At 42.3% G+C, this 13,893-nt stretch overlaps 1 long non-coding RNA gene and 1 other non-coding gene across 3 annotated transcripts; one reads left to right on the top strand and one right to left on the bottom strand.

Annotated features, from left to right (window-relative positions):
* Nucleotides 1-567: 567 nt before the first annotated feature.
* On the bottom strand, nucleotides 568-3,148 carry LOC127338776 (uncharacterized). 2 transcript variants are annotated; one of them, XR_011746400.1, is made up of 3 exons: nucleotides 2,975-3,148; nucleotides 2,843-2,890; nucleotides 568-644 (listed from the first exon to the last, which is right to left on the bottom strand). It is a non-coding gene; the product is annotated as an uncharacterized lncRNA (long non-coding RNA). The 2 variants fall into 2 exon arrangements; XR_007874497.1 differs by lacking the exon at nucleotides 568-644 and adding an exon at nucleotides 1,715-2,217.
* A 3,553-nt stretch (nucleotides 3,149-6,701) lies between these two features.
* On the top strand, nucleotides 6,702-11,843 carry LOC127344968 (uncharacterized). The gene is made up of 10 exons (XR_011747075.1): nucleotides 6,702-6,852; nucleotides 6,948-7,025; nucleotides 7,132-7,233; nucleotides 7,325-7,581; nucleotides 7,669-7,878; nucleotides 7,969-8,061; nucleotides 8,144-8,245; nucleotides 10,032-10,508; nucleotides 10,589-10,753; nucleotides 11,629-11,843. It is a non-coding gene; the product is annotated as an uncharacterized protein (transcript).
* Nucleotides 11,844-13,893: the final 2,050 nt, after the last annotated feature.

Here is a 13,893-nt window from a genome sequence, read left to right as displayed (position 1 = left end):
GATTAGTAGGAATGCGGTGACCCTTTGGCAAGATCTGCGTGAACATCTGGAGAATCAAGTCGCATGCTCGTTGGTCATCCCGCCACGCACTTGATTTGGTAAAGCTTCGCAATGAAAGATAGCTTTGTGGCATCCTCGCAACCCGGGTACAACTCTTTTTGCCTCTTTCAATAGCTCGAAGAATACCTTGGTCGTTGCATTTGGCTCCTGGCTCGTTCCTTCACCGCGTAATCATCCACATGAATGTCTCCGCACCTTCATCATGATCTCGCATTGCTTCCCATGTTGGTGCCCCTAATGAGAGTATTGAGCATGTCACACAACCCACGACCATCGTCTACAAAGGCGTCTTCATCATCGAATCATCGAAATGTTGCCCTCATCTCGGTTGCTCACCATGGTATATCCAATTAGTGTAGGCCGGATCCATACCATTGTGCAGCAAGTGACTATGAACATCCCTCTTTTTTCTCCGAGCATTATTCAGACATTTCCTACATGGGCATGGGGCGCTTGAATTTGGACGAGCATCAGAAAAGCGAGCCTCAAGAAATCCTTCAGCCACTTGCCACTCAGCAGAATCTCTATCCTTATCCATCCAGCTCTTATCTCTGTCATTTTTCCTTGTGTTCGTAAAGTCAGTCCTGTAAAAAACATAGCGGCTGCATTAGTGGCTGAATTACGGTGAGCATCATCACTATGCATTATGATCAAGTATTTTAAGAGAATATCCCAAGAAAGGAAAACAAAGCAGATCCCAGCATCCCCAAAAATAATTAAACTAGATGACTGACCACATGTTGTTCATCATGTTCTTATAAGTACATTCAGTACAAGGGAGAAAAGGGTAGGAAACTTATATATTTTCCCAGGTTGGTTTAAATTCTAAAGCTTGAACTTTAGAATTTAAGAAAGTTTAGTACCACTTATGAGTAGACGCTTATATATTTTGCCAAGCCCCCAATTCCCCAAACTGAACCTGGACGGCGACGCACAGCTGCAGCTTACATGCGTCGACAAGGCAGGAAACAGACTCAAAACTAGTCTGAGGTGCAGCTGATGTAAAATAAAGAAAAAGTACAGATATAACTTGCCCAAAATTCAGAAGACTAAAATGTTGTTTCTGTTTTGTTTTTTCAGATTGCATAGGCTTTATTACATACAGATATAACTGTAGAACAAGATGAAAATCAGGACAATATGCAAGTCAAAGATGTGGGCATCATCAGTACCAGTCTCCAAGGTTTTTTCAGTTACCATTAATATTCAGTTATAGAACTATACTGAACATCTTTTTGTGGCGAATGGTTTACCAGAAATTCTAATTAAGCTTGGTGAAAATGTGGCTCAATGACATTGATTTGGGCGTCTAGAAGGTGGCAACCAAAAGCAGTAATATATTTCACAAGTCCTTTCGAAAGAGATGCCATGTGATGTATCTCTGATGTCAAGGGTGATGCAGGACTTTGTGCTTCCAGAATCTGAAACACAAGAGGCAGTTTCGAGCCCCACCCTTGGTGCTATCAGAGGGTACAGTCGTACAGAGAAGGGCAACAGCAATCGTCAGGCCAATAACTTCTATGGAGCACACAATATATAGTACTAGCATGGGATTAAATCAACAAATAAAACCTAGCCCGGGGCCGTACATAATTACAAATAATAACCCATGATTGCATGAATCTCACATGATGGGAAAGCATGCAAAAAAACAGGACTGGGGAATATTAACTACCATAGGTAAAAACATGAAAGTATTTCGAACAGGTTCGGGCATAAAAATTCTCTTACAACTAAGAAACACATGGATTAAGGTGTACTTGAACTTTCCAACTTACATGATTTCCAGAATTACATGACAGCCTTTCCACGATCCGAGTCAGCATTAGAGTATAAGCTTATAGAAATGGTGTTAATTAATTTAAAGCATGGATTCTATCTTTTGCCATTAGCAGAAAACAATACAGCATCTCAAAATGCTTCAAGGTTCCTATCAGTCTAAATCAACAATCTTTTCTCAAGCAATTCTATAAGACCACATTGCAAAACTGTAACCAGCCTATGAATCTTCAGTTGATCTTGATTCGATACTAAGATGGCACAGTGCAAAAGGCAAAACTTGCACACCTCGTATTGTTTGGTGATACGATGAATTTGTCCGAAACTCGTTAAAAACCCTCCAGAAAACACAAGCCGAGACAGGGGTCCAAGCAGAAGCTGTCAAAAAAAATTAAGAATGAAAAAACACCATAATAATTTAAGGAACCGATAGGACTCATGAAACACTGCATGCCAAATAAAGAGCAAGGGACATTGATCAAATCTGGAGCTAAAATACCAAACTTCTAGTTACCTTTTGGGAAAAGGGTTTTGTCCCTTGTGACAGGGGTCAAGGTCTACGATCCCAATGTCAGCTCATGAGTCATGGAAACTAATGTTTATCGATTTATTGGCAAGCCTTACTGTCAGTAATGAAGCATTTTTAGCAACGTGGACAGTTCACATCCAAGATTCAATGTATGAACGAACTGTATTTTTGCTGCTTAGCTCCCACCTGGGCCTTATGGTGCGCTAGTACTGAGCCAAACTATAGTACTAACACATAAGGAAATTATATCGCTACTATTTTGGGATGACTTGCCCAGCATACACGCATACACATGCATTGGTACATAATCTGAATTGCACAAGACGGGTTCAAAAGGAAAAAAATTGCACAAGACTAATTTTGTTGAAGGCAATTTAATTTAGCATGAGCCTACCCTCTGTTTTCGTTCAAGAATCACCACTGCATGTGTGTGCCCCTATTGGGAGTATTGGGATTGAGACGTATATGCAATACCTGATTCACTTCGTCCCTATTTTTGCCCTGGTGTTGTTCACATCAAATCTGCCAAATCAAAATCGATGAGTAGGATGCAGGAAAAAACGAAATCCGTCCCAGAAGTTGATCAAATTGCACACGGGGGCTGACCTTGCGGTTGGGAATGAGGAGGATGCACCGCCGTTGGGGGGTGAGGAGGACGCACCGCCGTTGAAGGATCCTAGCGGCGGCGCTGCATGACGAGAGAAGGGCGGTCACGGCGGCGTGAAAGACGAAGGACGGGAGAAGCTGTCTTAGGTTGGCTTTTTTTTCGTAACTGTCTAATTTGACTCACCGTTTCAGCCCAAAATTTAGAGGCCCAGACTGTTAGCCCAAAATTAATATAGAGTTTTTTTTTCCAGAATGAAAACTGCAGCACCAATAACGATGGCTATAAATAGAAGTGCCAACACATATGATTTCTGGACGGTTTGCTTGTGTGTCCAGGAAGGGAAATTTTACAAAAGCTATGACTTTGTGATCCAGTATTCATAAGTCTGTGCAAAATTTCAAATATCTGGAATGGCATAGATCGACTGTCGTGCCCATCTAGACTGACATAGATCGACGGTACCATCTCCCATCTACAATCATATTTCAAGGCAACACTATGGCCTATAGTAGCCTCAAAGTGAAGGTGCCATTATGTTTCTTTCAATGAGCCAAGCCCCCCCCCCCCCCCCCCCCCCCACATCACCTCCATTACCCTACGTCAAGTACACCTAGGGTTTTCCAAGTTGGAAAGTGTCGCCATATGTGGCGGCATTTGATTTTAGTTCTATGATCAGCATGACGACCCCTTGTGTATGTACAACTGCTTCTCGATACATACCGTTATATCTGGAATGGCATAGATCGACCGTCACATCGCCCATCTAGACTGACATAGATCGACGGTACCATCTCCCATCCACAATCATATTTCAAGGCAACACTATGACCTATAGTAGCCTCAAAGTGAAGGTGCCATTATGTTTCTTTCAATGAGCCAAGCCCCCCCCCCCCCCCCCACATCACCTCCATTACCCTAGGTCAAGTACACCTAGGGTTTTCCAAGTTGGAAAGTGTCGCCAATATGTGGCGGCATTTGATTTTGGTTCTATGATTAGCACGATAACCCCTTGTGTATGTACAAATGCTTCTCGATACATACCGTTATATCTGGAATGGCATAGATCGACCGTCGCATCCCCCATCTGGATTGACATAGATCGACGGTACCATCTCCCATCTACAATCATATTTCAAGGCAACACTATGACCTATAGTAGCCTCAAAGTGAAGGTGCCATTATGTTTCTGTCAATGAGCGTAGCCCCCCTCCCCCCACATCACCTCCATTACCCTACATCAAGTACACCTAGGGTTTTTCAAGTTGGAAAGTGTCGACATATGTGGCGGCATTTCATTTCGGTTCCATGATCAACATGATGACCCCTTGTGTATGTACAAATACTTCTCGATACAAACCGTTAGAGCATCTCCAGCCGCGTCCCCCAAAGCGTCCCCCAAAGGGATTTGGGGCGCGCCGGACAAAAAAACCGTTGAAGCCTAAAACCCCGTCGCCTACCATTGGTCAAGCGACGTTAATGGCGTCCCTGTTTTCCCAGGCGACGCAGGGACGCGTCACGTCGTGCATGGCCACGTGGCCGTCCGCGCCGGCGTTATTGCGTGCAACCACCCGCTGCCGCCGCTGTTTAAAGACGCCCGGCAGTTCTCACCGCTCACAAACCATCTCGTCGCCGCCGCTTCCCTCCTCCCAGATCTTCTCCTCGCCGCTCCAAAAATGTCGAGCTCGTCCTCCCGCAAGATCGCCGCGGCGAACGGCTTCGGCCGCGGCAGCCTCACCGTGGCGGAGGCGTGGGCGCTGTACAACGCCCGCTATCCAGTCCCGCCGGACATGCGGCTGCCAAGCAGCGGCGGCTGGAGGATGGCCGTGAACGGCGTTGGCGTTCCGCCGCCGTCGAAGCCACGCACGGACCATGAACGACAAGGATGCCTGGAGGGGTGACCTCGACGCGGCGATTGCCTTGTCCATCCGTGACTCCGGCAAACGCTCTTATATATGGAATGGCATAGATGGACCGTTGCATCGCCCATCTGGACCGGCATAGATGGACCGTCGCATCGCCAGAACCGCGCGGCAGCGATGGAGGAAGACAGACACTAGTACAAAAATCCTTACCGTCGGCGCATGGATTTGGGCTATCGATGGCGCATCGTCCATCTGGACTGACAAGATCGACTGTACCATCGCCCATCTACAATCACATTTCAAGGCAACACTATGACCTATAGTAGCCTCAAAGTGAAGGTGCCATTATGTTCGAAGGTGTCGATATGTATACATCGACATTTGATCGGTAATGGCATCGTCAAGGTTGTAAATGTGGCATGTGATGTTGGTTGTATGTGTAATTGCTTCTTGATATGCACTGCCGTTAACACGGTACATGCTGCAGTCACGCCGCCGAAACCACGCAACAACGGTTGGGAAGAGGGAGAGAAGCCAATCAAGAGGACGGCGTGACGACACGAAGCGTTTCCAACCTTATAGGATCATGACGGCGTTAACACAGGGAACGACACCGCCGACGATTATTTTAGTAACATTATTTTCAACAACATATATATTTTATACTGCTCGGAAATATTAATTTTCAATTTTTTTAATGTAAACATTCCCTCCAAAAAGAATTACTTTCCCACCACCTAATTAGAATTTATGCCTAAAAAATCAAACCTCCCGCTAAACGCCTCCGAATATTTTTGTTCCCACCAAAAAAATTGCCTATTTAACCTTCCCCGTAAAAGCACCTCACAATTACTCCTGATTAGTACTCTAACGAAATCACAGTCATCACGGTGGCGATTGGATCTGAGGTCTCTTCGTCCGTGCTCACGGCGTCATCGCGGCGTTAATCCACCACCGCCGTCCAGGAGTACAAACTCTCAGTCTCAGGTTCTTCCAATCCCCATTTTCTTCCAATCCCCTCCCATCGTAGAACCAACCACGCGTTTCAGCGCCGCCGCTACCGCCTGCCACCAGCGCAGCCGTTGCCGCGCTGCCCCACATCGTCGCTATGCCGCCGCCCGCCCCGCGCTGCCCCGCGCTGCCCCACGCCGGGAATGGTCGCCGGGTATTGTCGGGGATGGCCGCCGCCCTGCCCTCCAGTCCGTTGCCGCACTGCCCGGCGCTGCCCCACGCCGCCACCCTTCGAGACGCAGGTATTGTACAAAATCGAGTGCGTCTGGGGATCAGGCCTGTTGAGGATGATGCCGCGCCGCTCTGTAGCCCATCTCTCCATGCATAGGGCCTTAATTTTCCTGGAATTAGCAGATCAATCGTGTCTTGTTGGGTTGATTGAACCGTGCCTCGTCTAGAATCCTGCAACCCAGAGACAAACGAAACGCTGAATTTGCTGAATCCGTGACTTGGTGGTTGACTGTGCATTTGCTAGAAGGCTGTAACTTAGATTGTTGTCACTGATATTCCAAGCTGCCCATTCCGCAGCATCAAATTAGATCATAGAATAGGAGACAAGAACCACATAGCTAAAATGACATGTTTGCCTCTAAGCTCTCGCAGTGCATACCTTGGGCCTTTATATTTTCTATTATGTATCTCCTTCATCTGCAAATCTGACGCTGAAATTGTTCCACGTCTTAATTACATTCTCTCTAGGCATAAAATTAATCAATAACAGTGACAATTCATTTTTGAGATTACAATATTACATTAGAAAAATCTATAATACTGTGTGCATGATCCATTCAGCTTGTCTAAAATTATGTTGGACAGGCATACTATCATAGTCATTCTTGCATCCTTTTATTCCAAAAACAAGACATTCTTGTATATAGTTACCAAGATTTTGAAGTGCTAAAGTATGCCTGCTTTACGTTTTGTGTTTTTTTTCTGAATATGACTCAATTTCTGATCGTACCTACTCAAGGGCATAAGGATGAGTTCAACGGTGGATGCTGCTGGTACACACCATATTTACTTCTTGATCACCTATCTGAATGGTGCACATCAAATATGGTTTGTTAATGCTATGTCCTTTTATTGTTTTTGTGTGCAGTAAGGAAAGGCTCTGTTGTCTTAACAAGGACGGAAAGTATAACCGAATACATAAACAAGGGTGGACAACCCAGATCTGGTAAACTGTTTATCTCACTTAAGCTGTCCCTAGCATTTGCTATAATGCATAAAATCCTTGTATGGGTTAAATTGCTAAATCTTCAATATTGCTAAATCTTGTACAGGTACTCAAGGACAATCCGACACTCCAGTGTCAGCTAATGACATGTGTGCCCTGGATGAATGGCCATCCCATGCTCGCCGCTATCGTGCGCAACTACAGGATGGTACTTTCTCTCCTTCAAATCTGGGTCCTCCGATCTGACACAATCTAATAACCAAGTCATGCGATAATTTTTTCTATGATTTGGGTTGTAGAAGCAGATGGACAGAAGAAGAAGAAAGGGCGAGGTGTTGTAAAAAGTGTTAAAGCAGCTCAGAAGCATTTTGCCAGCGGATCTGCGAAGCTAAATATTACATTCTCTGAAACGTTGGGTGGTACGATAGGAATGAACTATCGCTCATTCAAGGATGATGTGGTAGTGATAATGAAAAGGAAGGTACCACTCATTGGGGTGAGGAGGTGGTCCGACATTCACCCAAGTGTGCATCGACTCATTGTCGCAGATGTGATAGTGCGTACAACCTTTTTCACGTCTGTTATCTTATTTTATCATCGCCAATGCACCACTTATTTATATTCAGTTGTCTATGTTTTACAGGACAGATGGGACCTAGAAGATACACCGGAAACTGAAGAGAAAATTCTCAGAATTGCGCAAGAGCGATATAGAGGCTGGCGATCGACTCTAAGCTCCACTTACAAGGCATTCAAAACAGATGATGCTAGATTGGCTAATGTTCCGGAAGACTTACAACCAGAAGAGTGGGAATGGATGATCAACTACTTCGGCAATGATGAAAAATTCCAGGTTATCTCTAATCTCACTGTTTCTGTGCACTGTGTGTTTACATGAAGTGTGTTGTTTGGCTGTTTATATTTGGTTTCAATGAATGGATAGGCACGCAGCCAAGTGAACTCCGATAATCGCAAGAAACAGAAAACAAAACATAGAGTTGGATCAAAATTGTACGCCCAACTAAGTTTTGAGAAGGTATGAGCCTAACTAAATATGTATGCCTCGATGGTAGCTATGGTTTCATGTTTGAAATTTCTCATTGTCATATTACTTGCAGAGAAACTTGGAAACTGGAGAAGAGCCGGATTGTGTTGCTCTATGGGAACTCACACACACGAAGAATGGAACATGGTCTAACCCAGAGTCCCAGGAAGTTTATGTGAGTGTACTCATACATCATTGTGTTATTCTTGTTTCAGCTTTTACAAGACATACATGTGAGATGGATCAGGATTACCTTAGCTGAAACTCCAATCATAAAGATAAATATGATACATTGTAACGGATAAAAAAGGGAGAAAAAAATTCTTTATTAATAGATAAAGATATCACAATCGTTGCTACGGTAGACCACGTTACAGCCCATGTGTTTTAGAAAAGAAAAAATTAAATATTATTATTGAATTCGAATGATTAGCGGAAACACATCTTCTTATACATGTTCATGTCAAACTATTTCGTCTATCTTAATCACACTCACATCATATTGCAATTGTGCTTCAAAACTTGCTACTGGAAACACCTTAAGTCGTGTGTTGCAATGCGAGAAAAAAAATCCCAAAAACCGAGCAACATGGTTAAATGCGGCTTCAGGTTATAGCACCACATTTGTACGCATGCTTTAGATGACAGGAAAGTTGCCGTTACACATAAATAATGGGTTTCAGTCATCTTTCAAATCTGATGCATACGAGTAATGGAAGCAGCTACTGAAGTTTCATAGGGAAGCTGCCATTAAGAAGTAAAAAACCCAACATAAGTCACCGTTGTACGGTTATCACAAAAAAAATCAGTATAAGGTATACAACAAAGAAATAAAGCTGGACCATATAGCTCAGGAGTTATAAATAATACACTGCATATCAATGGTATTTTCAGCTGTAATGGATGTTCTTTCAGAGTTCACGTCACATATGATAGAGCCGTCAGGCCCGTTATTTCTCTATTATAAGAACAATCTTCCAATATCAAACAGATAGTCCAATTATAACAATCTCCTTACAACTCCCAACACCATCTGAATTTTCTTTTCTCCATTTTTATTTAGGATTTAGAAAACCAGTGTTCTTTTATTACAACATTAGATGTTCTGTTCTGTTGTTTGAAGTTGCTGCTTTTTGTGTTAATGGATTCAAAGAATACTCTCAGTGAAACACCTCCCTTCAAACAGAACTGTAAGTTCTAGAGTTTCTTACCCATTGTTAAATCTCCAGTAGCTAAGAACAAATGTCTCCTCAGATTTCCGGTTGTCACCGTTTAGCTGGAGTTATCAGTAAGAATAGAGAAAAGCCTCATAAGTGCAGGATAGGACCAAAAAATTGTCACATGTATGTAGTAGTACTTAGCTCTGGCTATGTACCTACAGTGCTTTAGCAAAAAAGTTGGCAGGGTTCACTACCACTATTTCACAATCTCCATTGCACACAACTTGTGAGGAGAGCAAGAACCCAAAACACTTGTAACTTTTGCACTTAACCTGTGAGAGTTCGAAACATCTGACTAGACATACTTGACATGCTCAATGTGTTGGTGCTGCTCAGGGTGTGCATAGAAGCTGACCTTGGTAACATCTCTGCACATCTTATTTAAGTGGTTGACAAGTAAACTCCCCTGAAGCCGCATTTAACCATGTTGCTTCAGATAAATCAGTTCACAAAGGCATCGAAAGCTACCCGAGAAACACATATTCTCCGCCAGAGCCTAGTTTGTAACTCCAAACCGAGCTGCCATTCTTACAAATCGTGGTTGATCTTCCAAAACAGAAATCAGCATAGACCAAAAAAAATCCACCTCTTACTGATTCACCAGCGAGGACCACGAATTTCCTCTTGAGTCTTGACTTTGAGCAGGAACACAAGAAAGAAAAACATCATTGTGTTATTCTTGTTTCAGCTTTTATAGATCAATATTGATGTCGTAACTATAATTGTGCATTTCGTTCTTAGGACAAAGCACGTGAAGTGGTGCAGAACAAAGAAACTGAAACAAAAGGTCCACTATCAACTGAGCAGAGAAACAATGTTTTTCAGACTGCATATAAAGACACAGTTTAATGCAAGTCATCGCAGCCTCGTGGCTACGGGTACATGGCCAAGCCCAAAACTGGTTCTGAAAGGTTTCGGATGCAGATTGAGGACCAAGCTCGTGTTGCAGCTGAAACCCTGCAGCGAAACTCCGAGCTCAGCCAGCATGTTAGCGAATTAGAAGAACAATTAGAAGTTGAGCGTGCAAACATGCAGCAGAGTATTGACTTCGAGCGCTCTGAGAGAGAGCAACTTGAGGTGAGGTTGCAAGAAGAGCGTGATGCAAGAGAAAAAATGGTGGAAGAGGAGCGAAGATCAAGGCTCGAATTTGAAAAAAATTTGATGGCAAAGTTCCAACAACAGATGGCTAAATTTAGCCAACAGATGGGAAACCAACAGGTAATTACGGTCATATGCTTCCTGTCTTGTAAGGTTTATTTTGCTAACTTGTCTTGCTGAAAGTGCACTTTTACTCGCAGGTGCTTAAGAAGAGGAATGAAAAAGAAAATATTAATTCAAATTTGCAAACCACTCTTTTAAAGAGCTCTAGTCCTAACAGAAATCTAGGAGCAAAGTCAAATTTGATTTCTACAAATTCACTCCTACAAGCTGCAACATTGAATTCTCGAATGTACAAAGCAATGGTAAGTCACAACAGTACCTTGCTCACTTCTATGAATAAGATCACTTATCTGTGCTTCATGCTTTACTCGTCTGAATGCTTGCTCAGTTCTATAACCGTGTCTAGTATGCTCAAAAATATAACTTTGTAGTAGCATAACAATACTTCCCTACAACCTCTTCCTCTACATTTGATTTTGTCCTTGTTATGTTCATATGCATTTGTGAGATGTATATATGGCATCAGTGGCGGAGGACGAACAATTTTTTTGCTATGGCGGAGTTAATATCTTACAAGATAACATTTGTAGTAGTATGCACAGCCAAAGCTAGCTATGGCACGAGCTGATGCATGTTCAAGTGCTCCGCTGATGCATGTTCAAGTGCTTTGCCGCATTGCTTATTGAGATAATGCCTCCATGATGCACCTTTCTTGGCATAACCTGATTGCACTAGTCTTATTTATCTCATAAGTTATACAGATTGCATTCTTGCCAAATATGTTAATACTAGTACTAACTGGAGACCATCAAGACTCTAATACATATAATATTTTAGTATTTTCTTGAAATTACATACTGAAAGCATATACTTGATTGCAACTAGCAGAATACTTGATTGCACATACTGAAAGCATATACTTGATTGCACTTCTGTAGATCACATCATGTTATTTTGTGGTTGTTTTAATTCTGCTACTGTACGTCGTTTGCACTTGTATAGGTCACACCATCTATAAAACATTCACTTAAATAGAATCTTTGTACTATTTTCACATTGTAGTTCATCATAGATATTGTCTTACATAATTTCATTAGGTATTAGCTTGTTGACACAACTTACTTGCTTTACATAATATAGGCTTGTACTAATTTTTTTCTTCATTTTTTGAATGCAGGACTCAAAGACTTAGCTGGACAGATTTGCATGGTAGCAATGGACTCAACTCGACTCAACTCTGCTGGATTGCTACATTTTACATTAGTTGCATTTGATGGATATTTGATATGAGAATTATGATTTGTATGAACCTATATATTATACGCGTGGATTTGAATTTTGTAATTCAATGGTTGTATTTTTTTTTATGGTTGCGATAAGCTATTGCCACAACTCACTTTTTGTTGCCTTAGGTTAGCACCACGAAAAATATAGTGTTGCGTCAAATCCTAGTCGCCATGACTACATGCTTTGTTGTGTTAGGATGTAGCAACGAAGAACTTTTTATTGTTGCAATAAATTGTTACCACATTTTTTATGAATGATGTGATAACTATTTGGCGCCACGGAATAAAAATTTGTTGAGATAGAGTATCGCCACAAAACCTTTAAATTGTGGCGGTAACTTCTTGCGACAAACATTTTGGATGCTGCAAAAATTATGTAACACCACAATTGTGAATTTTGTTGAAACAAAGTATCTCCACGAAAAGTTCACATTGTCGCAGTAGCTTCTTGCTACAAGCTTTTTCCCCGTTGCGATAAGCATTTGGCGCCACGAAACTGGATTTTGTTGAAATAGAGTATCGCTACGAAATGTTACAATTGTCGCAACACCTTCCCGCCACAATTTTTTTTACCGTTGCCATACCTTTTTATCGCGACGAGTGGAATAATTGTCGCCATAAGTTAATACCACGAGCGTACCGATTTGTGGCAAATGGCTAATGCTACAAACCAGTAGATGTTGCCATAGGTTATCGCCACAACTTGCTATCGCCACGAAAGAGAGTGCGCCACGAAACTTAGGGCGTTGGCATAGGTTATTGCCACAAATGTCTATCGCCACAAACTGGCAAATGCCACGACACGGCTGCATGTTGCGACAAGCTATCTCCACAAACCAAATTGTGGAGACAAGTGAGTGCTGCCACGGGAAAACTTGTGGCAACTTCCCGCATGGTTGTTGCAATAGATCACTTTGTTGCCACAATCGCGTTTTCATTGCAATAGCCTATTACCATACATGTAATTGCAACGCTTGCCAACGAACGTCATTTCGTGGCAATAGGTGCATATTGCCACAAAACGGCATCTATTGCGACAATTTTTTTTGTTGCAATAGACCCGATTCCTTGTAGTACTCTGGCCATTTGAATAGCCAGGGACAAAGCCGTAAGTACTTTAAGTACTTGCAAACTAATACTAATGTAAGTGCTTAACAATTTTAGTAAGGGGTGCTAAGCTCTAGTTTAATTTGCATAAAGCCAACTTTAGTTCACAAGTGTTTGAGAAAAGACTTATTCATGTGCTAACTAACTCAAGTGGGAACATTAGTGTCATTCCCACAACATTGGTTGTAATTCAAACAAGTCACCAATTCATCATTCATTTCACCAACATTTTCAAGAATCTGACACCAGAAACTGTATGGCCTTTCCAACCGTCCGTAACCGTGGACACGGCTATTCGAATAGATTTACACTCTGCAGAGGTTGCACACTTGTGCCACAACATTTGATTTCATCCGTCGGGATAACCCCGAATCATCGTAACATAGTACGCGGATCATCAACCATAACCTTTCACTTACAAACCCTAGTATGAGCACCTCTCCCCATGAGCTTGGCCTCCCAGTGAAGACCAACTGTCAACCTGGGAACTGCACAGGGCTTGGCCGTACAATTCACCTCAATTCATATCATTTCTCAACAACGGAGGCAGCCTCGGCATAACCGCTATGATGTGTGTTCAGAGGGAACCCATACTAAGATGTATAAATTTTCAGTTAAGCCCTACCCATAATCAGGTATTGTGGGGGTACTCAAAATTGGAAAGGTATCGCATCCAAACCAATATCAGTTTTATATCAAAAATCACTATCTTCTCTTGGTCATCTTCATCTTCAAAATTCATTCAATGGAATGATTCATCATTCCAAAGTTTCAAATTAAATTCAAGTCACAGGTTCCCATCTAGAGTAGTCAAATTTTAGTATTTAGCACTAGCACTAATCATGAGGGGTGCTATTTGCTTGGCTAGCTTGAGAATCACTTTGCTAGTCTAGTAATCTTCTTCACTTAGACCAAGTTAACTTATTAGAGTAACTCTTTTAAAGACACAAGTAAAACTTGTAAGGTAAAAACTTGGGATAGGCTTGTGGTAAGAAAGATAAGAATCATGGTGCCTTGCCCCAAAGGGACTTTGCACTTTGCAAGAATAT

Source organism: Lolium perenne, chromosome 6 (assembly GCF_019359855.2).
Source record: "Lolium perenne isolate Kyuss_39 chromosome 6, Kyuss_2.0, whole genome shotgun sequence".
NCBI classification, from domain to species: Eukaryota; Viridiplantae; Streptophyta; class Magnoliopsida; order Poales; family Poaceae; genus Lolium; species Lolium perenne.
The sequence above is the reverse complement of the archived record's forward strand: the minus strand, read 5'-3'. Positions and strand labels throughout refer to the sequence as shown.